Raw genomic sequence first — 27,252 nt, forward strand, 5'->3', positions numbered from 1 at the left:
TCTAAGGCACATTATGCACAAGTGAACACCCTTGAACAAAAAGTAAGGGATTTAGAACAGAAGCTCTATTACAGTGATTCTCCAGAAAAACAACAGGAACTTTTCCAATTGAAAGTCAAATACAATGAATTAACTACAAATAAAATAGCTTCAAATTTGATGTGGTTAAAACAATCATATTATGATCAGGGGGAAAAAGCTGGAAAGTTGTTAGCATGGAGAATTAAGAAGATACAAACAGATAGAGCTATCAACTCCATTATATTAGAGGATGGGAAAGAACTAGTAGATCCAATTGAAATAAATACTGCCTTTAAAAATATTATGAAGATCTATATAAATCTGAATATCCAGGTAGCTCACAAGAAGAAAATTAATTTTTGGACCAGCTTCAATTTCCAACGCTAACTGAGGAGGTCAAGACAAATCTTGAAAAAAATGTAAGTATTGTAGAACTATCGGATGCGTTAAAGAACATGAGCAGTGGAAAGGCTCCCGGGCCGGATGGCATACCAATAGAAATATATAAGAAGTTCTCCGGAAAACTGTTACCTCATCTCCTTGAGATGTTCAATGAATCATTTGAAAAAGGAATACTACCTCCATCCTTAAGATCTGCAGTAATTTCCCTTTAGTTAAAACCAGGCAAATCCCCCTGGGAAAGAACATCGCATCGTCCTAAATCTTTAATGTCATGTGATACCAAAATACTATGCAAGGCACTGGCCAGGCGGATAGAAATTATTATTCCAAATTTAATTGCCAATGATCAAAATGGGTTTGCACAGGGCAGACAAGCATTTCATAACACACGCAGGCTGTTAAATATTTTATATGAAAAAAAAAATGCCAGGGATCATGCAGTCCTGTCATTAGATGCCGAAAAGGCGTTTGACAGGACTGAATGGAAGTACCTATTTAATATACTTAGAAGATTTCGTTTAGGGGAAACATGTCTTAAATGGATTCAATTATTGTACACTGAACCATTAGCAGAAATTAAAACGAATAGCCAATTTTCAAAGCCCTTTAATCTTTATGGATCTACACGACAAGGCTGTCCCATGTCCCCTCTATTGTTTTTATTTGCTATTAACCCTTAGCCATGTCTATCCGTCAATCATCTGAAATCACTGGTATGACTATAGGTAGGACAGAGCATCGTTTGTCTCTATTTGCGGATGATGTTGTGTTTTTAACAAATCTGGGTACCTCAATTAAGGTGCTTTGCCAGCTTCTGAAGGAATTTGGCCAGTTTTCTGGCTATAAAGTAAACAACACCAAAAGTGCCTTACTATTACTGAATAGAGAAGAAAGAGAATCCCCCCCGAGCTATACAGTTTGCTACTGCCCCAGAAGGATTTACTAATTTAGGAATTAAAATAACCCCTGATATCGAAAATATTATATCTATCAATTATGACCCTCTATTGAAAGACATAGGAGATTCTCTGGAGAAATGGAGTTCAGTGCCTATTTCTATGATAGGACGTATTCATATTATTAAGATGTCTATCCTGCCCAAATTTTTATATCTTTTTCAGTCAATCCCACTTCCTCTACCCACCTCTTTTTTCTCCACACTTAAGAAAAACTTCACCTGCTTTATATGGAATAATAAGCGTCCGAGGCTGCGACTCTCCCTTTTACACCTACCATACGAACGTGGGGGACTGAGACTGCCTCATGTGAAACTTTATTATTGGGCAGCCCAACTCCGTACAGCCATGTATTACTTTCTCACTACGGAGGTCCCAGCTTGGATAGAGATAGAGAATAACACAATAGAACTGCCACTGCACCTGTATCTTTACTCTGCGGCAACCAAAATACTTGCAAAACAGACACGTAATCCGTTTCTAAAAAATACTATATCAATCTGGCATGAGGCCTGTAAAACCTGATAATGTAATAAAATCCTGTTAATGTAATAACCTGGTAATGTAAAAAAAATCTGCACTTGAGTCCAGTGAAAATGTAATAAAACCTGATAATGTAATAACTTCCCAATAATATACAACAACGAGGTATCACTAGAACCCTTAGAGGGCCAATCCGAGCTCAATGCATCCTTAATGGGGGTTTTCGGCCATATTGGATTTTCCGCCATCTTTGATTTGATCAAAAACCTTTAAAAGGCCTCTCTTATCACACATTTTGTCTTATCTTCTCTAATCTTGGCCCAGATGATCTTCAGACCATGACACACAAATGCATTCAACATATTCTTGAAATTCAAAGGCACTTGGCTGTGACAGCCAATCAAACTTGATGGTGAAGTCATCAAACAGGAAGTAAGCCCATTTCTCAGTAACCCTTTAGCATATCTTAACCAAACTTGGTACATATGACATCATGACATCATCATATGACCCAAAACATCTGGTGACCTTTGACCTCTAGGGAGCCACATATTCTGTCCATGAAACTTAGCATATGATCTTCAGACCAAGTTGAACAAATGTGTCAAACAGCTTTTTCAAATTCAAACCATTTGGCTCTCTGACAGCCATGATAACCTTGAGTGCAGTATCTCTAGAATGCATTGGTGCAAGTGATTCAAATTTGGTATGAGTGTTTGTAGGGACTTAAAGATTAATTGATTTGATGATGAAGGTCAAAGGTCTCCTTATATTTCCTTGATGCATAGGTTTCAAATTAATCAGCTAGCTCAGTGAGCTCAGCAACATAGCAACATTTTAGCCAGTATATTGCATCCACTCTTGTTTCTAGTTGTTATTGTTATTACTACTATTATTGTCTTTAATCATCTCCAGTAATATATTATTACTACTAATATGAATAATAAAAAATATAGTATTATATTACAAGTATTGCATTACCTACATAGTTTTTCTAACTACATGCTGGTACCAAAGGCTCATCGATAGCTGTCCAGTGTATAAAGTCCCTTGTTCTATTATAAATGTATTTTATATTCTATATTTACTTCAATTAGTCTATCTACTAAAACATGGAGGGCAAATGAGGCTTTGGTTAGTGAAGTTATTTCATATAATATTCACATTCAATAATGATAATACATTGTCTATTTGCTATTGGTTTATGGATTATACACCAGTTCAGTATATGGATGCCGAAAGAAAGTTCAAATCCATGTTCAAAATTACCATGATGAAGACATCAACCATAAAGAAGTTCTAAAATGGTGGCTTTAAAAGGACGTTGCTTTTCTGGGTAGGTTGCTTTTGTTGTGTGTTGAAATTAACTGAACAAATACAAAATTGTTGCATTTGGAATCTACTCCAATTTGCCAGTGATATTTAACGAGCTCAGAACACAGTTGGTAACACTTTATTTTACAGGGTCCCTAATACAATGTATCCAACCTATGTACTTAGTAAAAAGTCAAGTGTTACTGCACGTTTGAGCAGTGCTATGTAGCCTAATATTGCTGTTGATTATGTGAAAATGTTCTGAAAGCACTAGGCACAAGTAGTTACATATAGTTTGAAATACAAAATAATCCATTCCAAAAACGTATAATTGCTGCAAGCAATGATGAAGGGGCATGTATAGTGGATGGCACCAAGGCTGGTTGAGACCAGGTTTTTTTCCTAGGTTCTAAGCCGGTTTAATGTCAATAAGAGTTCAAGTTTAACACCAGGATGCTCAAAGATCAGAATGGCAGCCAAATTCTGATGTGCAAAATAGTTATGGAGCTATTTGGAGAGGTCTGGCAATATCACCAGACATTGAAAAATAAGTTTGCAATCCACTTATGTGAAGATATAGGAGTTAAAACACATTTTCGATATTGCACCGCCCCCTAGATGTCAAAGTTCACCAAATTGTTTAGGTATTCCCAGGATGACGTCATGACTATGTACCAAGTTTGGTTAAGATAGGTTAAAGGGTTGCTGAGAAATGGGCTAACTTCCTGTTAGGCGACATAGCCATTAAGTTTGATTGGTTGTCACGGCCAAGCACCTTTAGATTTCAAGAAGCTGTTGAATCATTCGTGTGTCATGGATACCTTGTTGGTGAAAAACGGATGAACGGGTCAAAAGTGAATAAACATTCAACTTTGACCTGTTGGTGGCGCTAGAGCTCTGGAGCTAGAGTTGCCTACACAGTATCACCACTTGAACCCAAGTAATGGGTGGTCTGCTGCACTTTATTACATTATCGGGAAGTTATTACATTATCAGGACTTGTGAAATGAAGGCTAACCTGATAATGTAATAAAGTATAACATTAATGGAGGTTATTACATTATTGGTTAAAAGTGTATTACATTATTGGGAAATGCACTTTATTACATTATTGAGAAGTTATTACATTATCAGGTTTTATTACATTTTCACTGGACTCAAGTGCAGATTTTTATTACATTAACGGGGTTATTACATTAACAGGATTTTATTACATTATCAGGTTGTAAAAGGCCCACAAATTTTTAAATGAAGCTCCTAAACTCTCAGGTTTCACACCTATTTGGGGAAATGAAAACTTCAGAGCAGGGAGATGCGATATGGGATTCAAACATTGGATAGAAAAAGGACTAAGCAAAATAAAAGATTTATATATTGAAGGGACTCTAATGTCATTCCAACAATTAATAGATAAACATGGACTTCCCAGAAACCATTTTTTTAAGTACTTGCAAATTAGAAGCTTTATATTTTCCCAAATTAAAACCACCTTAGAACCTACACTGTCCACTCTTGAAAAAGTCACAGTTAACCATTTATATGACAAAGGACAGTTATCAAAGTTTTATGACATACTATTAGCAGGCTCCAAAGAAAACTCAATTTCATGTTTAGCTGCATGGAAGAATGATCTTCAGGCAAACATCTCTGTAGAGGACTGGGAGAAGGCATGTCTTCATGCCCAAACCCAAACTATAAATACCAGATTTAAATTATTGCAATATAAGTGGTTGTTCAGGACTTACATTCCTCCAGTTAAATTACATCATTTTAACCTTTGAGATCCCTGATACTTGTAGTAAGTGCACTGAAGAAATTGGTACTCTCTATCATTGTATGTGGGAATGCCGAAAACTTCAGGTATTCTGGAAAGAGGTGCTGGAACTCATTTCTAAATTGACAGATAGTGTTGTTCCCATTGAAGCAAAAATGTGTTTATTACACATACGTATACCCTGAAGATTTTCCAGTAAATTCGAAGAAACGCAAACTAATCAATTTGTGTTTGTTGCAAGCTAAGCGTGTAATTGCTTTGACCTGGAAGGATACTCAGAGACCTGATTCTAGACAGTGGGTTAAAGAGATGTCTTGCAGTTTGGCACTAGAAAAATTGACCTATATAGTAGGAGGAAAAGTTGAGGATTTTTATAAGATATGGAGGCCTTTCCTTATTTTTATGAATGACATGAATATACAAATGCCTGGGAACAATGAAGCACTGGCATTGTTACCCCTGCAGAACGGCTTGAATCTGGTACCACAGCTAGAGTACTATGGTAATGACTTAATTGGGAGAGAGAAATAGGATGGTGACCACGTTTTATAACTCTGCCTTAAACTGTCCATTTAATTTTATTTCATTATTATGATTGTTGTTATTTAATTAATTAATTAATTTTAAATATGTATACTTTCATGATTATTATGATTGTGTATTATTGTTTTATTGTTATTTATTTATTTCCTCTCCATTTTTTTGTTGTTATTTTTTTAAATATTTAATTTATTTATTAATATGATTTAATTTAATTAATTAATTATTATTATTATTATTATTATTTATTAATTAATACATTCATTTTATTTTTATTTTTATTTACTCAAGTATTTGTTTTCCTCCGAGATTACTGTTGGTTATGAGAGGGAGGGATGGGGTTTTATGACTGTATGTTCGTTGTTGTGTTCATCGTGTATTACTTTTTGGGAAAATATTCAATAAATAAAGTTTTTAAATTCACAGTGGGCTCGGATACATCCGTCCAGATCACGCCGTGTGTGTGTGTGTGTGTGTGTGTGTGTGTGTGTGTGTGTGTGTGTGTGTGTGCTCAGCAAAGGGTGTGTATTGGAGCCGACAGAGCTCACGTTAAAAATGCTAACGTTGTTAATTAATTTTGCTGCCGGGTGTTATTGCAGCTTCGTCTTAGAACCTTACAAATGACGGGACTTTGGACTCAAAGTCAAACCTCGTCTTTAGTGGGAGAGTAAAGGCACGGAGCATTCTGTGTAGTGAAGTCCATTTTAATATCACGTAAAGCGTTTTACTTGGAAATTAACTTATATACCATGGTTGGCACGGGGTTTTATAAGGTAGGAAATTAAATTAGCCAAAAATAAGGTCATTAAAAAGTATTGAAAAAGTAATAAACGTCATTTGACGAGGTCTAAAAGAAGAAGATTTTTAAACTCTAACAGTGAACAGTCTCCCGCTCTCTCGGCGCTAGCACTCTGTTAGCATCACTGGAGTTTCTGAGTGAGGTTTCACCATAGACGGTATATGGGCCAGACTGCCTGTTAGAGCTAATGCTGGCTAACGTTACAGGAAGAGAACAAAGTACATTGCGGTCAGTCAGCCTCCACTTGTTTTCACGGTGCTTGTATTTAAGTGTTACGGTAAGAACGTGTCAGACCTGCCTTCAAAATAAAAGCAAACACATGTAGCTTTCAAAATAAGAGCACATGGATGTTTTATGAGTGCACCACAGAATTTACAAGAAGACTGTCAAAATATGACGCCTTAAATAAAACATAGAAGAACCCTTATTCTCCTTTACAACAATTCATTACAATATGCCACGATTAAGATGGAATAGTGGCATTAGAAGGTGTGAGAGGCACCAAATTTAGGCTTTTAGGGCAAAAAATGTATCCGGGGGAGCATGGCCCCAGACCCCCAGGTAAATTGGTATCATCACTTAGAAATCTGATCTATTATTTGGATCAATTCTGGACCTGATAATGACATTGGATCGGATAGGTCCCATGCCTAGATACAGTTAATCACTGAATTTAAAACTAAATATAAGAATACAGTGAACAACAGTGCAGGGATTACACTCAATGATATAATAACCTGGTGTGTTGATTTATGTGTCTATATTCTGAAATTGTTGCTCTAATTTTGTGTTCTTTTTCACAGTTTTCCATTCAGGCTGAAGCAGATGGTCAACTGTCCAAACATATCCCACTCTCAGCTATTAAAGGTATTCACTGTATGCCTAATACACATAATACACAAATACTCAATATTTGTCTTTGTTTCATGGTTTGGGGTAACAGACATACATTAAATTCACTACAGTTGGATTATGATTAAAAAACAACTCCGTTATTAAATGGATCAAGTGCATTAATACCGATTTTTGAATGTTTATAATAAATCATTGTACATTGTAGTTTGTAACTGTTGAAAATATTTATTCATCGAGCACTGACTGTTAAAAAATAATTCATTGTACATTTCAACTTGACTGTTGAAAAATAATCAATTACATACATTTAAAAATACTTTATTGCACATTTTAGTACGTGAATGTCAAAACAATTCATTACAGATTTTAATTTGTGATTAAAATAATAATTGTGCATTTTAATTTGCGACTTCTTAGAAAACGATTGAACTTTTTTTAGCTTTTAATGGTGAAATGATCATGTATTTTCAGGTCTACCAGAGCAGTCACATCTAATGCAGTGGACTTGTCAGTACTGCACATTTTCTGCTAAAAAAAAAAAAAGAGGCTACTTGCTTAAGCATTACCGCTTAAAACATGGATGCCACACTCAGACATGCCCATTCCCATGCCTTCATAAGGAATGCCTCTGCACATTTAAATATTTTAATGCACTCAAAGTACAGTAGTAGTTTCATATTTGAAGGTCTTTAATTTGCTACAGTATTAATGAACGATGGTCAGCTTAATGCTGCTATCCCTCTCCCTCCTTCCCCTCTCCATTTCTCAGGTTTTTGCTGAGTTTAATGGCGTTGCCAGTAAGAATCTTGAAGGACACTTCTATGAAGCCCTAGACCAACACACACCACGCTTCATCGAGCTTTTCAAGTCCAAAAAAGGAACTACAGGACAAAAACTGACAGACCTGATGCAGCATATCAACTGGGTGGTAAGGATTCTGTTTTGTTCTTCCAAATTTTGAGTAATTTACACTCCAGTGTTGGGATTCTACCACAGGTGAATTTTGGGTTCATTTGTGGACTTTAACATTTGTGGACTAAATAAGACATTTTCCTGAGCCAACTCACAAAATGGTAGTCACCTCCATTTTGCCCCATCTCAAGAACTCTAGACACCACAGGAGGTCCACTGGCCTGCTATAAAGAAGCCAGTACTCCCTCCCTCTCTCTCTCTCTCTCTCCACCGTTCCTGCTTGGAAGCATCTCCTTCAGGAGGGAACCCAGAGGCCTGGATCCACCAGCCCCCCTCCTCCCTCACTCCCTGCTGAGATCCTCTGCAGCTGAGGTGAGGCCTTCTACAACCAGAATCTCCTTTTCCATTACGAATTCTGAACAACTGCAACTCTGAACTTCTCTGCACACCAAAGTTGCATTAATGAACACAAAGTTCATTGCAATTGTCAGAGAAAGCTCCAACTCAACAACAAGGACAACCAGCAGCTTAATTTGCAAGACGGCAAATTATTGAACTCAACTTCCTCCTTCCCCTCCTCTACTAAAAGGGATTCCTCCCCCTTTTCCAACTGGACTGTGAGTAATGTAACTGGGCTTAGATAAGAAATCAGCAAGGACTTTAGCAACAAGGATTTGACCTGTGATTAATGATTTGGTTTATATGTGTGTTTTAAGTATATTTATGTGATATTCGTGTTACGATCAAAGTTGTATGTTAATCTTGCTTTATACAGACAGTCAGTCTTACTGCAACTAACTATACTAACCTTTGACCTGCTCACACACTGATTAAATTAACTGGAGCTGAACACAGCTCACCCTGCCACATGACCAGGCCTGACTCGTCACCTGACCGTCACCTGGCTCACAGCTGGAGTTTTACGGCTCATTGTTTGAGGAGTGGCAACCCCCCTCACACACTCACACACACACACACACACACACACGATTCCCTCTCTTTTGTAATGTAGTTCTTATTTTATAGATGTGTGCTTTTATTTGCTTTACTTGTTAAGAATAAATGCATTTTGATTATGAATGCTGTCTAATTAATGTTGTACATTATGAATGATATGCCATCCTCTTCTTTGACAAGAATTCACGATTCCTTCAACCACTATTAAATATGAATATGGTAATTTGATTATAATTATATTCATAATTAATAATCAGTGTTCCAAATTGATAGTTTAATAACTTTATGAGACTGATTTAGGTGAATTGGCTATATTTTTCTGTTTTACAGATGGTGCCCCTACGAGCTGACTTAGAGCAAATCAAGTCATATAATTTCTTATAATTAATCATTATTTATGATAATTATTCATAATTCTTATAGCCATCTAACCACACTTTTGAACCGTGAGATCCACACCAGTGTTGCTCAGGTTCATCCTGCATATTTGGTATCCTTATGGAAGGGATAGCTTTTATGATGACGCCCTTTTATTAATATATTTGACGCCCTGTGCAAGGTCATCATTTATTCATAAAAGAGCCATCCTTAACCCCCAACATTTTTGGTGATCTTTGATGAAGGCAATTCGTATCTGTAACTAGATGCCCCAACATAGTTGACGCCCCGTTGCATAATTACAACACCAGCATAATGGGTGGTGGCAATTCACCTCAGGCCTGTGTCCTATAGCAGTCCCACTGCCTAGCTCTCTGCTGTGTTGCTGCTGTGGAGAGCCAGACAGATGTTCTCTTGGTGATGATACCAATGATATGCACCATAAATACACTAACTTCATCCCTTCAACCATTAAATAATGCTTTTTACAACACATATACAAGTTGTCCTGGACTGCTCATACCAACGTGTTTTTGTTCAATTTCAGCAGGTTTTTATGTGTCTCATTCTTAGGAACAAGAAAGTACAAAAATATGGTAGTTTTCACATTTTAAGTGAGCGCTTTTTCTGCTCAATGAAATGCATGCAACGCGGCATTTAATGTGAAATGTAATTGAAATGTTGATATTAACCCTGTCCCTAATATAAGCCTGCAGTATTAGAGGAAATACAGAACAGTATATCAACTCATATTCCCCCTCATCCCTCAAAATACATCTGTTCTCTGTTTTTAGTGGCCAGATGTGACGGCACTCTGCTCTGTTGTCCTCACAGGCCTTCCTATTGGACTTGGTGATGACTCCAGTCAGGTCTACAACACTTGCTTTGTAAGGAACATTGGTCTCAATTTATTGACAAATCATATTTAATGTATGTTTCATAGCGTTGTCAAATATTTAAGTGACAGTGCCAGTTGGGCTGCTGACTGTTGTCGATGAAGACACTCAGCAGCAGGGTCTAAACGCAGTGCACCTCCAGCCCATCTCCACTGCCGTCGTACTGGAGGGAAGTACTGTCCTGGGTCATGTTAAAGACTTTCCCCAGGCAGTCGGCCTCATGTTTGGCCTTATGTTTGCCCTTCACTTAGATTAGCCAACGTTCATGACCAACACTTTCAAATTGATCCAAGCAGCCATCAAACAAAACACTCCCTCCAAAACTGATGACTTTGAAAAACAAACTATTGGGGTAGGCCAGTTGATGCAGTGCAAAAACTTTTCCCCTCTTCAAAATAAAGTCCTGTATGTACAAAAGCACAGAAAAATGACTTAAATTCACCCAAACCCTTCTGGTGTGAGCAACTTGATAAAATAGATAGGGGCTGCAACTAATGATTATTTTCAATATTGATTCATCTGTCAAAACGATTAATTGATTCGTTCTTTTGTCAATAAAAATGTAAAAAATGTTGAAAAATGTCAATCAGTGTTTCTTAAAGCACAATATGACAGCTAGAGGTAATGCCAGCACAGATTACACAAAATTAAGTCAGGGATACTTTGTATGGATATATCAGATCACCTTCCATTTTTCCTCATGACTTCTGTAAAAGGTATTATGGACTCCAATTTCTGTCCACCGACGTATAGAGTGATTAAACCAAGTACCATCAGCAAATTTAAAGAGTTGATAGAACGTCTCTCTTGGGATAATGTTCTGGACAATCAAGACCCACAGAAGGCGTATACTATTTCTCTAAATAAAATAACCAATGCATATAATGTTGCCTTTCCTGAGAAGAGAGCAGCCTCTTAATTCTACTCCAAGCCAGTACAGCCTTGGATAACCCCAGGAATTATAAAATCCCTTAGAAAGAAGCAAACATTATATAAAACATTTCTTTATAGTCCTAACCCATTTCATCTTAATGAATTTAAAAAATATACAAATAAATTAAATCACATTATCATAGGAGCTAAAAAGCATTACTGAGAGCAGAAATAACATGAGAGCACTTTGGAGTACCATTAATAATATTCTCAACAAAACAAAAACAAAGAAATCCCTTCCCAATGCATTTAAAGTTGAAGGATCACTCACTAAGGACCCTGTTGTAACAGCCCACAAATTGAACAAGTTTTTTTTTGTTGAAATTGGATCAGCTATGGCCTCCAAAATACCTGCAGTGAATGAAAGTCCCCTTCAATTTATGCCATGGTCACCCACTGGTGGATTTCATTTAGCCCTGTCACTTCCTTTGAACTATGCAAGGTACTAGGATCTCTGAAGAATTCTGCTGCTGGGAATGACGATCTCAATGCAGAGCTACTTAAAGAGGTGTCTGATGCCATTGCTGAACCACTGACACATATATTTAATTCATCATTTAACAAAGGAATTGTGCCACAGGAATTGAAAATTGCCAAAATTCTCCCTGTTTACAAAGCTGAGGATCCTGCCATCTTTACCAATTACCGACCTGTTTCCATTTTATCCACCATTTCAAAGATTCTTGAGAAGTTATCATTCAACAGACTAATAAAGTATCTTGATGAAAATGAAATCTTATACAAACACTAATATGGTTTCAGGAAATCCCATTCTACGGGTATGGCTATTACACATTTTATTAAAGAGCTATACAGAGCAAAGGATAAGAAACAACTTTCAAGAGGAATTTTCACAGACTGATCAAAAGCATTCGACACCGTGGATCATTATAGTCTGTTACAAAAATTAAACCACCTGGGTCTTGATGATCAAGCGTTAGAGTGGTTCTCTAGTTATCTGGAACATAGACTGCAGTTTGTTGCATATAAGGGAGTAAATCCCCCTTGTGACCAAATGTGGTGTCCCCCAGGGATCAATGATGGGACCATTATTGTTCCTTATATATTTTAATGCTTTGACTAATGTCTCAGATCTGTTATCAAAAATCTTGTTTGCTGATGATACTAGTCTGTTTTACTCTCACTCAGATCCAAAAAATGAAAGTTGTTAATGAGGAATTGGAAAAAAATGCAAAATGGTTCAAATTAAATAAATTGTCATTAAACATTAAGAAAACTAATTTTATTCTGTTTGGTCAAAATCATAAAAAGAATCCTATGAATGTATCTGTGTATTTTAGTTGGTAATTTTGCTATGATAATGGGTTTTCTAAATTGGAAGGTTTAATTGGTAATGTTTGATAAGCTGCCTAAGAAAGGGCTTAGAATTGCCCACCTGAACATATGCAGTATCAGCAATAAATTGACTGAAGTTGCTGATGTATTGTTGGTAAATACTTTACACATCAGTCAGAAACTCATTTAGACTCATTTACATTTGAGGATTCATCACTGATGATAAATGGATATAATATTTTTTCTAAAGACAGGAATTCATATGGTGGAGGGGTTGCTTGTTATATTCAAAGTCATATACCTGCTCTAGTTAGGGGTGACCTGATGACATCTGATACTGAAGTACTCTGGTTACAAATTCATCTGACACATCTTAAACCAATAGTACTAGGATGCTTTTACAGGCCCCTAATGCTAATAGCTGCTATTTAGACAGAATTTGTGGTATGCTAGATCATGTGAGTAGTACTAATCATGAAGTGTACTTTTTGGGTGACATGAATGTAGACTGGAATTCCTCTTGTTGTCCAATGAAAACGAAACTCATGGATACATGTGCTGCTTGTAGTTTCTAGCAGGTTGTAAAGAAACCCACCAGAATAAGTTTGAAGGGTGACGGCACGAGAGCTGCTACTTGTATTGATCACATATATGTAAATGTACCTGAGGTTTGTTCTGCCTCCATATCTGTCCCTATAGGTTGTAGTGACCATAACCTTGTAGCTATCGTAAGGAAAACAAAAGTTCCCAAGCCTGGTGTTAAGATATTAAAGAAAAGATCTTTCAATCATTTCAATCCAGACAAATATAAAGAAGATATCAAGAATGCTGAATGGTCTGAGGTGTTCTCAATTCAAGATCCAGAGGAAGCACTTTTAGCTTTCAACAGAATACTTATGGCAGTGGTGAACCATCATGCACCAGTCAGAAAGTTTACAGTTAGAAATGTTAACACCTCATGGTTGGACGAAGAACTAAAAGGATGAAGGAAAGGGATCAAGCAAAATTGTCAGCAATTTCATCAGGTCTTAAATCTGACTGGCAAGTTTATTGTAAACTAAGAAACTTTGTAACCAAAATTAACAAGAAGAAAAATAAATTGTATGATGAAGATAGAGTCAATGAAATCAAACATGATAGCGAACACTTATGGAAAACCTTGAACAATTTATTGAGAGGAAACTGAGGGAGGTTTTCTCACAAAGCCAGTAGACATAGCAAAACATTTAAACAGCTACTTCATGACAAAAATAGATAAATTGGAAAGTAGTGTCAGCTTACGGTCCAATAATATAGACTTATCTCTTCAGTTAATAGCCGAGATTATGGAAGGCAAAACGTATAGTTTTGAATTCAATCATGTTAGAGTTATTAAAACTGTGTTATGTCACGCAAAGTTTGTTAATTCTGTTGAGCACTTTCATGTCAAGTTAAATCACTCATGTCTGGTCTTGTCGTTCACTTCCTGTTTTATTTTGTACTCACCTGTTCCCATCTTGTTTCAGGCTCTTCACTTCCTCCCTTTGTGAGTTTTCCCTCCACTGTGATCGTCTCCTCGTTACCTGATTCGTCTCACCTGGGCTCCCCTCCCTCATGTATAAATAGACCCTGTCTCCCTTTGTCTCGTGTCAGTTTGTTGTGTCTACCATGCATGTTCCACGTCCAGGAAAACCAGGTTTTGGGTCTCATTTCTGTTTTCCTTATTAGTGAGCCTTTTGTGGTAACCTCCTGTGTGAGCGCTTTATGTTGTATTTTTGCAGCCTCCTTGAGAGCGTTTTTTGTTCAGCCTTTCATTCAAGTAAAGACTTTTTGTTATACTTCCTGCTTCTGAGTTTTTGCTTTTGAGTCTTCCGTTGAAGTCAAAGTCCCCGTCAGAACAAACTGACCAGAGATGGACTCAGCAGACTCTGAAGCTGTGAAGGCAGCCCTGCGAGCCCAGGGTGCTCGTCTGCATGAGCACGAGGGACACCTGTCCACCATACAACAAGGTCTCCGGGATCTCACTGAGCAACAGGGGGGTTTCCAGTCCTCGGTCACCAACCAAGTGACCCTCCTGACAACGCAGCTGAATCTCCTCATCAACCACCTCAAGGCTGATTCCTCGGAGCCCCCACCTGCCACGACACACACACCTGCTGCTGGAAACGCTGCTGCTTTGGACCAGGCCCAGTCTCCGCCTTCTGGACTTCGGCTGGCCGCCCCAGATAAGTTTTCTGGAGACTCAGGAAACTGTAGGCCATTTTTGGTGCTATGTGACTTACATTTTAAACACAACCCGGCTGCCTTTGTTTCTGATCAGGCTAAAATTGCTTTTATTATGTCCCATTTGACGGGTAGAGCAGCAGCTTGGGCCACTGCTGAATGGTCCAGAGACTCAGCCGTTTGCCAAACACTCTCCATGTTCACCAATACCATGAGCCGGGTTTTTGATCACTCCTCCATTTGATCACGCCATCGAGTTCCGGACTTTGGCGGCAGACAGTGGGTGGAACACACCTGCGTTAATCGACGCTTTCATGAACGGACTCACAGACTCTATCAAAGACCAGTTGGCACCCCTAGAGCTTCCCACCGATCTGGACACGATAATCTCCATGGCCTCACGTATAGACAACCGTCTTCAAGAGAGACGCAGAGAAAGACTGCGCACGTCTGCCCCGGTTCCCAGGACAGCCTGGACATCAAAGCCCCAGCCGCAACCTTCTCCAGAGAGACCAGCGCTCGCTACCGTTCCCGAGGAGCCCATGCAGTTGGGCAGGGCCAAGGTCACACCCGAGGAGCGACAGCGTCGTAAACAGGAGGGCTGCTGTTTCTACTGTGGCCATCCTGGTCATCAGTTGTCATCCTGCCCGGCAAAAGGACAGGCTCGCCAGTGAGGGGGAGGGCGCTGGCGAGCCGACCCTCTGTCCTCAACTTCCCTTCTCGTACCCTGACTGAGGTCCAGGTAATTATTCGTGACCAGACTGTTACTCTGGGGGGGTTGGTTGACTCGGGGGCAGATGCAGATCTCCTGGACTGGGGGATGGTCAAAAAACTTGACATTAAGACTGAGATCCTGCCTAAACCCATTACTGCCAGGGCGCTAGATGGAAAAATCTTATTCAACGTCACCCATGCCACAGAACCCATCACACTTACATTTGACGATAAACACACGGAGAGCATAAGATTCCATTTATTCAACTCTGCACAGCACCCACTCGTATTAGGCTTCCCATGGCTGACCAGACATAACCCACATATAGACTGGAGATCTGGCAGGATCAAGGGGTGGGGATTAGATTGCCGCGAAGTGTGTTTCAAAAAGACCAGTACTGGTAAGAGAGACCAGATCCACACAACTGACGCCAGTCTCGCTATCAATCATATCCAGACCAAGACCGAACTAGTGGAGCATGACAGGGACTCTGACTTCCCAGACTTGACCAATGTACCGCCATGTTACCTTGACCTCAAGGAGGCGTTCAACAAGACTAAGGCCTCATCACTTCCCCCACATAGACCCTATGACTGTGCCATAGACTTGATCCCTGGGGCTCCCATTCCCAGAGGCAGACTGTACTCTCTCTCAGGTCCTGAGAGAGAGGCCATGACTGACTACATTAACTCCTCGTTGAAGGCTGGATTGATTCGGCCTTCCTCCTCACCGGCTGGGGCCGGATTCTTCTTTGTAGGGAAGAAGGATGGGTCTCTCAGGCCCTGTATCGATTATGCCCCATTGAACGACATCACGGTTAAAAACAGGTACCCCCTCCCACTCATCTCCTCTGCTTTTGAACTCCTACAGGATACCAAGATTTTCACTAAGCTAGATCTCCGTAATGCTTACCATTTGGTTCGAATTAGGGAGGGGGATGAATGGAAGACTGGTTTTAACACACCTCATGGACATTATGAGTATCTGGTGATGCCTTTTGGTTTAACTAATGCGCCTGCAGTCTTCCAAGCTTTTGTCAATGATGTGCTCAGAGACTATTTAAACAGGTTTGTGTTTGTATACCTGGATGACATTTTAATTTTCTCTCCTGATGAGAAGACTCATGTCCAGCACGTCCGACAGGTCCTCCAGAAGCTTCTGGAGAATAACTTGTTTGTGAAAGCTGAAAAGTGTGAATTTCACGTAAATACTACCTCATTCCTAGGGTTCATTGTCTCAGCCAACCAGATCCAGATGGACCCTAGCAAGGTCAGTGCCGTTGTCAATTGGCCCACACCAACCAGCCGCAAAAAACTGCAACAGTTCCTAGGGTTCGCTAATTTTTACCGGAGGTTTGTGAGAAGTTTCAGTAGCATAGCGGCCCCTATGCATGCTCTCACCTCTTCCAATGTTACATTTGTGTGGAATCCTCAGGCTGAGCGAGCTTTTCAGCTGCTGAAGGAGAAGTTCACCACGGCTCCCATACTCACGGTTCCTGATCCTCAGCGGCAGTTCGTGGTGGAGGTGGACGCTTCAAATGTCGGCCTCGGAGCCATCCTGTCACAGAAATCGGCCAAGGACAACAAACTCCACCCTTGTGCCTTCTTCTCACGTAAGTTGACTCCAGCGGAGAAGAATTATGATATAGGCAACAAAGAACTTCTAGCAGTCAAAGTGGCATTAGAAGAGTGGAGGCACTGGCTGGAGGGAGCTGAGCAGCCCTTTTTGGTATGGACAGACCATAAAAATCTCGAATACCTAAAGAATGCCAAGAGACTGAACTCTCGCCAGGCCAGGTGGTCCCTCTTTTTCAATCGGTTTAACTTCTCGCTTTCCTACAGATCGGGTTCTCAGAATTCCAAGCCTGATGCCCTGTCCCGTCTGTATGACCCTGAGCCTGCTGCCAAGGAACCTGAACTTATCCTACCACTTAACCGTGTGGTAGGAGGGGTTACCTGGCAAATAGAATCAGAGGTGAAGCGCGCTAATGAGGTGAGCCCAGCACCCAGTGGTTGCCCACGAAACCGGTTGTTTGTCCCTGTGTCCCTCCGTCCACAGGTAATCCACTGGGCTCACACGTCGGTGCTCACCTGTCATCCAGGGGTAAGGAGAACGGTGTTCTTCATTAAGCAGAGGTTTTGGTGGCCGGCCATGGAAAAGGCAGTCAAGGAGTACGTGGGGGCTTGTCCGGTCTGTGCACAAAACAAGTCTTCCTCCAGGGCCCCGATGGGACTGCTCCAGACCCTCCCTGTCCCGCAACGCCCCTGGTCAGATATCTCCATGGACTTTGTCACCGGTCTCCCCTACTCTGAAGGTAACACCACTGTGCTGACGGTGGTGGACAGATTTTCTAAAATGGTTCACTTCATTGCTCTACCCAAGCTCCCCTCAGCCAAAGAAACAGCAGACATCATGATGAACCATGTTTTCAGGCTCCATGGGTTCCCCAGAGACATCGTCTCAGATCGCGGACCGCAGTTTATTTCCAAGTTTTGGAAGGAGTTCTGCCATCTCCTAGGAGCCTCTGTCAGTCTCACTTCTGGTTATCATCCTCAGTCTAATGGCCAGACTGAGAGGCTCAACCAGGAGCTGGAGACCTGTCTCCGCTGCTTAGTCTCCCAGAATCAGGCCTCCTGGAGTAAGCACCTCACGTGGGTAGAATATGCCCACAACACTCTTCCTACCTCTGCTACAGGTCTCTCACCTTTTCAATGTGCATATGGATATCAGCCCCCATTATTTCCAGAGTCGGAGAGCGAAATCACGGTTCCCTCTGCCCATGCCTTGGTCCGCCGCTGGCACCGCATCTGGGCTGCAGCTCGCAAGGCCCTGCTGCGAAGCGCCACGAGGATGAAGAAGGTTGCAGACCGGCAGCGACGCCCTGCTCCCTGCTACAGGCCAGGTCAGAAAGTCTGGCTGGCCACCAAGGACTTACCTCTCCGTGTCATGTCACGTAAGTTAGCGCCCAAGTTTATTGGTCCATTTTCAGTATCCAACTTGGTTAATCCTGTGTCTGTGAGATTAAAACTCCCTAGATCTCTGAAAGTACATCCCACATTCCATGTGAGCAAGGTCAAACCACTCACCGAGAGCACCTTGGTTCCCGCCTCCAAGCCCCCACCACCCCCCCGGATTGTGGATGGTGGCCCATCATACACGGTCAAAAAGCTTTTGGCTGTCCGTAAGAGAGGACGAGGGAGACAGTTCCTGGTGGATTGGGAGGGTTATGGCCCGGAGGAGAGGTCTTGGATCCCATCCAGTTTCGTGCTGGATCGGACCTTAATTGATGACTTTTACAGACACCAGCCTAAGGTGCCTGGGACGTCAGGAGCCGTCCTTAGAAGGGGGGGTACTGTTATGTCACGCAAAGTTTGTTAATTCTGTTGAGCACTTTCATGTCAAGTTAAATCACTCATGTCTGGTCTTGTCGTTCACTTCCTGTTTTATTTTGTACTCACCTGTTCCCATCTTGTTTCAGGCTCTTCACTTCCTCCCTTTGTGAGTTTTCCCTCCACTGTGATCGTCTCCTCGTTACCTGATTCGTCTCACCTGGGCTCCCCTCCCTCATGTATAAATAGACCCTGTCTCCCTTTGTCTCGTGTCAGTTTGTCGTGTCTACCATGCATGTTCCACGTCCAGGAAAACCAGGTTTTGGGTCTCATTTCTGTTTTCCTTATTAGTGAGCCTTTTGTGGTAACCTCCTGTGTGAGCGCTTTATGTTGTATTTTTGCAGCCTCCTTGAGAGCGTTTTTTGTTCAGCCTTTCATTCAAGTAAAGACTTTTTGTTATACTTCCTGCTTCTGAGTTTTTGCTTTTGAGTCTTCCGTTGAAGTCAAAGTCCCCGTCAAACTGAACTGATGCTGATGACATGCGAGGATAAATCTCCAGGAGTTGATGACTTTGATGGTAAACTCCTCAAACCTATTACTGCACTAATTGCACCTATGGTCACACACATTATTAATCAATGCTTCAAGGAAAGAAGTGTCCACAATCATGGAAAATATCCAAAGAAGTGCCTATACCAAAAAAGAATAGACTACCGTTGTCTGAGACCAACAGTCGACCCATTAGCCTATTAACGATTCTAAGTAAAATAATGGAGAAAATTGTACATGAACAAATTTAGTCTTACTTTGCCCAAAATAATTTAATGACCAATTTTCAGCCTGCATATAGCAGTAAACATTGCTGCGACAACTGCTACGACTTGTTTCAGGAAATGGAACGGAAACACATTATAGGTGCCACCCTGTTGGATTTGTCTGCAGCATTTGACTTTCTTAATCATGAATTAATATTCGAAAAACTGAAATGTTATGGTTTCACTCAGTCTGCTTTGTTCTGGGTCAACAGCTATTTAAGTAATAGAAAGCAAATGGTGTACTTCAATGGAAGCTATTCTGACATCATTAATGTGAAGCATGGAGTCCCTCAGGGCAGTTGCCTGGTGCCACTCCTCTATTCTATATTTACTAATGACCTTCCACTTGTATTAAGCAAAGCTCATATCTCAATGTATGCCGATGACTCCACTATATATTTAGCAGCAGCAACAGTTGATAATTTAAATGTAAATTTAGCCAGTGAGATGACTCAGGTGGTTGCCTGGATCAATAACAATAAACTGATCTTGAATGTGTCTAAAACAAATTGTATAGTAATCGGTACATATCATTCTTTAAGTTCAAAACCAAAGCTTAATCTCACAATAAATAAAACGGTGATAAAGCAGACTTTGGTTTTGTCTAATTTAGACGTTCAGAGGCACATAATTATTCAACAAGGCATGTTGGAGGTTGTTTCACTCTTCCAAGATCCAAGACTATGATTCATCGTACAGTTATATATATATATATATATATATATATATATATATATATATATATATATATATATATATATATATATATATAGGGCAATGCAACAGTGGAACTCACTCCCTTATCATATTCCAAGATCCAAGACTATGATTCATCGTACAGTTATATATATATATATATATATATATATATATATATATATATATATATATATATATATATATAGGGCAATGCAACAGTGGAACTCACTCCCTTATCATATTACTCAATTAAATCTATATAGCTTAGCTTTAAGAAACAACTTAGAAGTCATTATCTAAGTATCAACTTTAATTGACGCAGCTGTCTTTTTGTGTTGTTTTGTGTTGTTTTGTATTTGTTTTGTGATGTCAATCATGTTTTATGTGAAATGTACTTACGTATTGTCTGTGTGTTCTTTTTGTTTCATGTTATATATTCATATAATGTATGTCATGTCTGTTATCATTCTGTGTATTTCTACATTGTATTTGTCACACTGAAATATGATGATAGACCCCAGGAAGAATAGCTGCTGCTTTGCAAAAGCTAATGGGGATCTAAATAAAAACAAACAAACAAACATTTTCATTCAATAGTTTACGTGTTCTTTTTCATGTTGATGTTAAATGCAGCTACATGAAATTAAAATCATTTTTTCGTGTGTAAAAACTAGCATGTGGTCTGATTTCTATGCATATGGAACATGATGCAGATTCAGTTTGTGTGCATGACTGCTTGAAATAAGGGGCGGGGTCGGAGCCACCAAGAGTTAGAAACAGCCTGCTAGCTGCTGCGTCTGAGTTGGACGAGCTGCTGGAGACGATGCACCTGTACTGAGAAAAGCTGCAGCATGTTGCCAATGACAGAATGAGATGGAGAGATCTGACTGCAGCCTTGTTATGTTTAAAGGAGATAAAGAGGAGTAAAGTTAGTAAGGTAGAGGAAAACGTTGAGCTGTAGCCATGAATCCAAATGTCTGCTGCTGACTGTTAGCTAGCTTTAACTTGAACCGTTATCGTTCTCATCAGTCGAGTGTGAACTAACTGTTAATGTTCACATTAATACTAGCGAGCTCAACGTTACCTCACTGACTTGGGTTGAATTCTGTTACAGCTGCATCTGTCTTGAAGTCAGAGGATGGTTCACGTCCTGGATGTGTGTGTGTGTGTGTGTGTGTGTGTGTGTGTGTGTGTGTGTGTGTGCCCTGCAGTTTGTCTCACTGTATTGTAATGTTAGACAGTTTCTTTTCTTTCAAATATCTGCACAAAATGAGTTTTCATCCTCCCTGAAACTAGGATGTGAGTCCACTAAAGCTCTGCTAGCAGCCGGGTTTACAATACTCTGACGGAAACTCTTGGCTTACCTGAACAGGTGAGATCCAGGATAAACAAAGACAAATATGAAGATATAACATATATAGATTATAAACCACTGACTGTCACTGTGACAGAGGAAGGAACTCACTGGAACCATTTCTCTCATTCATAATGTCATAGATGATGTCACTGACAGGCTTACCTGCACAGACGAGACCCAGGATTAACTCAGAGGAAGATGAAGATGAAGATGAACAGTCCCTCAGAGCAGATCCAGACTGGACACAGTCAGAGCTGCTCTGCCACCCAGATCTGTCTGAGGACTGCCTTCTCCATTCTAGAGAAACAGCAGAACCACAGTCTAACTCTCTACAGGCAGCTGCTGCTGTCTTCAGGGTCCAGTCAGAGTAACGGTCACCCACTGGTCTCCATTCTCCCTGTTTCACCTCCAGTGTTCCTGCACAGCGACTGTCTCCTCCCACCAACCTGACACTGACAGGCTCTGAACACAAACAAGAGACTCATCAGTAAAAGAATAAAGTGAGTTTGATGAGAACAGAAATGAACCAAATGAAAGCTGCAGCTCCTCTTCTACCTGAACAGGTGAGTCCAACAGCTCTGCCAGGTGAGCAGGTGTTTCTATCTGAGCCTGAGCTTCTACAGTCCAGGAGAGCAGACTCATCTCCTCCACACTGGAACTCTTTGGTCCACATTGGAGCCTCCCCTTCTCCATAGAGCGCCCCCTGGAGGACTGAAGGAGCCCCACAGCCAAGCTCCCTGCAGACTACCTCTGAATCCTGCTGGTCAAAGTCAGCTTCACACACTGAGGACCAGCTCTGGTTAGACTGGTCAGACTTCAGCTCCAGTCTGCCTGAGCACAGACTGGTCCCATTCACCAGCCTGACAGAGTCTGGAGAGGAGAGAGAAGAGAAACAGAGAGGTAAAAGACACCAGGCACTAAATAAAAAGATGTCACGAAACAACAAATCAGTGATTCAAACTGGATGGAGCAGAATTCCAACATTGGAACAATAACAAGTGTGAATGTTTTCAAACCACACAACATCACAGACCTGCTGACTTGTACACATTTTGTGTAGCAGGAACACATAGTGACACAAAAGTAAAGTTGTATGATCTGTAGCTCCTAAACTACGCTAAAAGCTGATCACACCTGGAGGTCAGTTGTGTCCTTGCAGTACTCAGGTCTAGAGGGGGCACGCTCTGCTGCGACAGAACACACTGAACTCCGTCTGACTGGATGTAACACGACGCAGAAATAACCAACTTGTGTCTTCGTGTACTGTTAAATGTTCTATGTTCAGTTCCACACTTGGTTGACCAAACACGAGCCGGAACTACAAGGCCATCTTCATTTTACTCACCTTTTTATGGCTGATTGGTGACGACCTTACATTGCTGTCAGACACTGGCTACCGGTGTTTGCTGAGTTATGCCTGCAGAGATCTGCTGCCCCTCGCAGGAGCACCACAGCAAAAACTACATTGCAATGATTTCTCCTGTAAAGTCTGAATTAAAAACCATATAACGCTCTTTGTGTGCTTCATCAATGGTGATATATAACCTGCTGTCTTTAGTTTATAAAAGTTTAGACTCATCAATGTTTTATTAGACTCAGCAGGGTTTTTTTTTTTGCCAAAGTCGGTCAAATATCTGTTGATAATAAAACCATTTCATTCCTGTAGCAGTTTTATTTATTTTAGATGCATCATCCCTAAATCATCTTACCTTGTTATTAAATGAATGTAACTCACACTATCTAATGGCCCAATATATGTGCTGAGATAAAGTTATGGATGCAATATGCAGAGGTGGGACTATATTTTATTACCTGCAGAGATCTGCATCGTTCCTTTCTCAGACCAGGTAAGTATTAATGTATGAACTGTCCTCTCAAAACAGTCTAAAATATGAGCTGGTTAAAGCATTTCACTCCTGGATATCCAGAGACAAAGTTAGGAGGACACGCATTATATGGCAAGACTCATAACTTAATAAACTCCAGATCAAGTAAAATATAACTTTATTGTTATAACAATATATTTTCAGGTTTGCACAATATATTTATCATGTTATTACATGACATTATCTTGTTATTTCAAGATAATGATATTTTCATGTTATTAAGGTTAGTAACATTCACTTTACACATATTCAAACAGGCAGACCGCAAACCAATGGGTGACGTCAAGGTGACTACGTCCATTACCTGAACAGGTGAGATCTAGGATTAACTGAGAGAAGATGTCATAATCTGATGATGCTGCACAGTCCCTCAGAGCAGATCCAGAATGGACACAGTTAGAGCTGATCTCCCACACAGATCTGTCTGAGGACTCCCCTCTATGTTCTACAGAAACAGCAGAACCACAGTCTAAGTCTCTACAGACAGCTGCTGCTCTCTTCAGGTTCCAGCCATAGTCAAACACTGGTCTCCATTGTCCTTCACGTTTCAGCTCAAGTGTTCCTGCACAGCGACTGTCTCCTCCCACCAACCTGAAAGGCTCTGAACACAAACAAGAGAGTCATCAGTAAAAGAAGTTAATCTAATTTGAATTAAACAGCTACAGCTGGCTGCTTATTCTGCTTTAATGATTCATTATTTCTCTGTTCTCTATTTTATATTTCTCTTCTCTACCTGGTGAGTTGAGTTTTCCTTCAGCCTGGAGTCCTGACAACAAAATCAGAAGATAAACATCAGAATAAAGCAGCATGATTGGAGCTGTGGACAGAATGAACTCTCTCAGGTTGTTTTGTCAAGGTAATACAAGTTATAATAATAATAATAATAATAATAATTATTATTATTATTAGTATTATTATTATAACTTGTATTAATAGTAATAATAATTATCATTATTACTATTAATGATTATAATTATATTATTATTAATACCACCACAGTTTAAAATGTTTGAACAGCAACAGTTAAAGAAGTAAGGGAACTAGTTGTCAAACAGAAATCTGCTGGTGAATAAAGAGAAAAAGAAACCTCCAGAAAGTGACTGTTAATTCACTCTTGTCTTAGAACTTCCACGTTACTGTGGAACCTCTCAAAAACATTCATATCTGTCAGCTGTCAGCAAGGGCGTAGGTTTGGTCTCAACATTGGTAGGGACAATATAACAGCATAACCTGCATGTACATTATTTGCTGGGACGGGACATTAAAAAGACCAAACTGATGGACGGGGTCGGGGCTACATTTCTTGTGAATGTGAATCTAATGAATAGGTCGGCTCAATGATCAATGCAAAAAAAAAGTGTACTGACTGTATTAACTTTCACTTCCCAGTAATATTACAGTGAAATAGAAAGTGTATTCTCATATTCACCATTATATTACAACACAACATTATAAACAACATTCAGCCTGTTACAACTTTCTGTTCTATAGAACTCTTCCTTTTCTGATTGTCTGCATGCATCCAACATCTTCACATTGACCAGTAAGCCCACCAGTCCAAATATAGCTACATTACTGTTTTCTTTCTCTTCTATAGAATGCCTCATTTTCAGTTTTCTCATTTCTGCATGCATCCTCCAACATGTTCATATTCATCAGTAAGTCCACCATTTCCAAATATACATTACAATGTTTTTCTTTCTGTTCTACAGAATGCCTCATTCTCTGTTTCACTCATTTCTGCTTGCAGCCAAAATAGGGTATAAAAGTTCACCTGATATACGGTCAAACCTTTGTTTTCAAAAACTACTGAAGAAACGTTTTGGAAATTTACAGAATAAATGACTGGATTTTATTAATTAACAAATGATCCATTGCATGAACATAACTTAAATTATATTAATCTACAGTTCACAATCAATAAAATCTTGTTAATCTCTTAACTATCAAGGAAAACAAAAAATAAATATTTGTCTTAAGACCAGTCTACATTGTCTAAATAAATAAATGATATATAACTGAAAAAAACTTACTGTCAAGAAATAACACACACACAAAAACCCTTTTCTTAAAGCAACAGTGTAGTTGTTCTTACTTTGCGCCTCCGAGGAGGAGGAGCAGGAGGAGGAGGAGAGGAGGAGGAGGAGCAGGAGGAAGAGAGGAGGAGGAGGAGGAGGAGAGGAGGAGGAGGAGCAGGGGGGCAGGAGGAGAGAAGGAGGAGGAGGGGGAGGAGCAGGAGGAGGAGAGGAGAAGAAGAAGGAGGAGCAGGAGGAGGGGGAAGAGCAGGAAGAGGGGGAGGAGGAGCAGGAGGAGGAGGAGAGGAGCAGAGGAGGAGCGGGAGGAGCAGGAGGAGAGGAGGAGGAGCAGAGGAGGAGGAGAGGAGTAGGAGCAGGGGGAGGAGAGGAGGAGGAGGAGAGGAGGAGGAGGAGCAGGAGCAGGAGGAGGAGAAGGAGGAGGAGCAGAGGAGGAGGAGCAGGAGGAGAGGAGGAGGAGGATCAGGAGAAGGAGGAGCAGGAGGAGGGGCAGAAGGAGGAGCAGGAGGAGCAGAGGAGGAGGAGGAGCAGACGAGGAGGAGAGGAGGTGCAGGAGGAGGAGAAGGAGGAGGAGCAGGAGCAGGAGGAGGAGGAGCAGGAGGAGGAGGACAAGATGGTCAGGAGGAGGAGGAGGAGGAGCAGGAGGACGAGGAGGAGGAGGACAAGAGGAGCAGGAAGAGGAGCAGGAGGAGGAGGAAGAGGGGGAGGAGCTGGAGGAGGAGCAGGAGGAGGAGGAGCAGAAGGAGGAGCAGGAGGAGGAGAGGAGAAGAAGAAGGAGGAGCAGGAGGAGGGGGAAGAGCAGGAAGAGGGGGAGGAGGAGCAGGAGGAGGAGGAGGAGGAGCAGGAGGAGGAGGAGAGGAGGAGCAGGAGGAGGAGAGGAGGAGCAGGAGGAGAGGAGGAGCAAGAGGAGCAAGAGGAGAAGGAGGAGCAGGAGGAGAGGAGGAGGAGGAGGAGAGGAGCAGGAGGAGGAGGAGGAGCAGGGGTAGCAGGAGGATTAGGAGGAGGGGGAGGAGAAGAGGAGCAGGAGGAGGAAGAGGAGCAGGAGGAGGAGGAGGAGGAGGAGCAGGAGCAGGGGGAGGAGAGGAGGAGCAGTAGGAGAGGAGGAGGAGGAGAGGAGCAGGAGGAGGAGCAGGAGGAGCAGGAGGAGGGGGAGGAGCAGGAGGAGAAGGAGGAGAGGAGGAGGAGGAGAGGAGGAGGAGCAGGAGGAGGAGCAGGAGGAGCAGGAGGAGGGGGAGGAGCAGGAGGAGAGGAGGAGGAGCAGAGGAGGAGCAGGAGGAGAGGAGCAGGAGGAGGAGAAGGAGGAGCAGGAGGAGCAGAGGAGGAGAGGAGGAGGAGGAGAGGAGGAGCGGGAGGAGTAGGAGGAGAGGAGGAGGAGCAGAGGAGGAGGAGAGGAGGAGCAGGAGGAGGAGAAGGAGGAGGAGGAGAGGAGGAGCAGGAGGAGGAGGACAATATGGTCAGGAGGAGGAGGAGGAGGAGCAGGAGGACGAGGAGGAGGAGGACAAGAGGAGCAGGAAGAGGAGCAGGAGGAGGAGGAAGAGGGGGAGGAGCTGGAGGAGGAGCAGAAGAGGAGGAGCAGGAGGAGGAGGAGCAGAAGGAGGAGCAGGAGGAGGAGAGGAGAAGAAGAAGGAGGAGCAGGAGGAGGGGGAAGAGCAGGAAGAGGGGGAGGAGGAGCAGGAGGAGGAGGAGGAGAGGAGGAGCAG

General features: G+C 41.3%; 1 pseudogene; it reads right to left on the bottom strand.

Moving 5' to 3' along the window:
* Nucleotides 1-27,252, bottom strand: part of LOC131967728 (antigen WC1.1-like) — a 291,010-nt pseudogene that overhangs the window by 48,025 nt on the left and 215,733 nt on the right.

The sequence above is a fragment of the Centropristis striata genome, unplaced genomic scaffold, assembly GCF_030273125.1.
Source record: "Centropristis striata isolate RG_2023a ecotype Rhode Island unplaced genomic scaffold, C.striata_1.0 Scaffold_25, whole genome shotgun sequence".
Lineage (NCBI taxonomy): Eukaryota > Metazoa > Chordata > Actinopteri > Perciformes > Serranidae > Centropristis > Centropristis striata.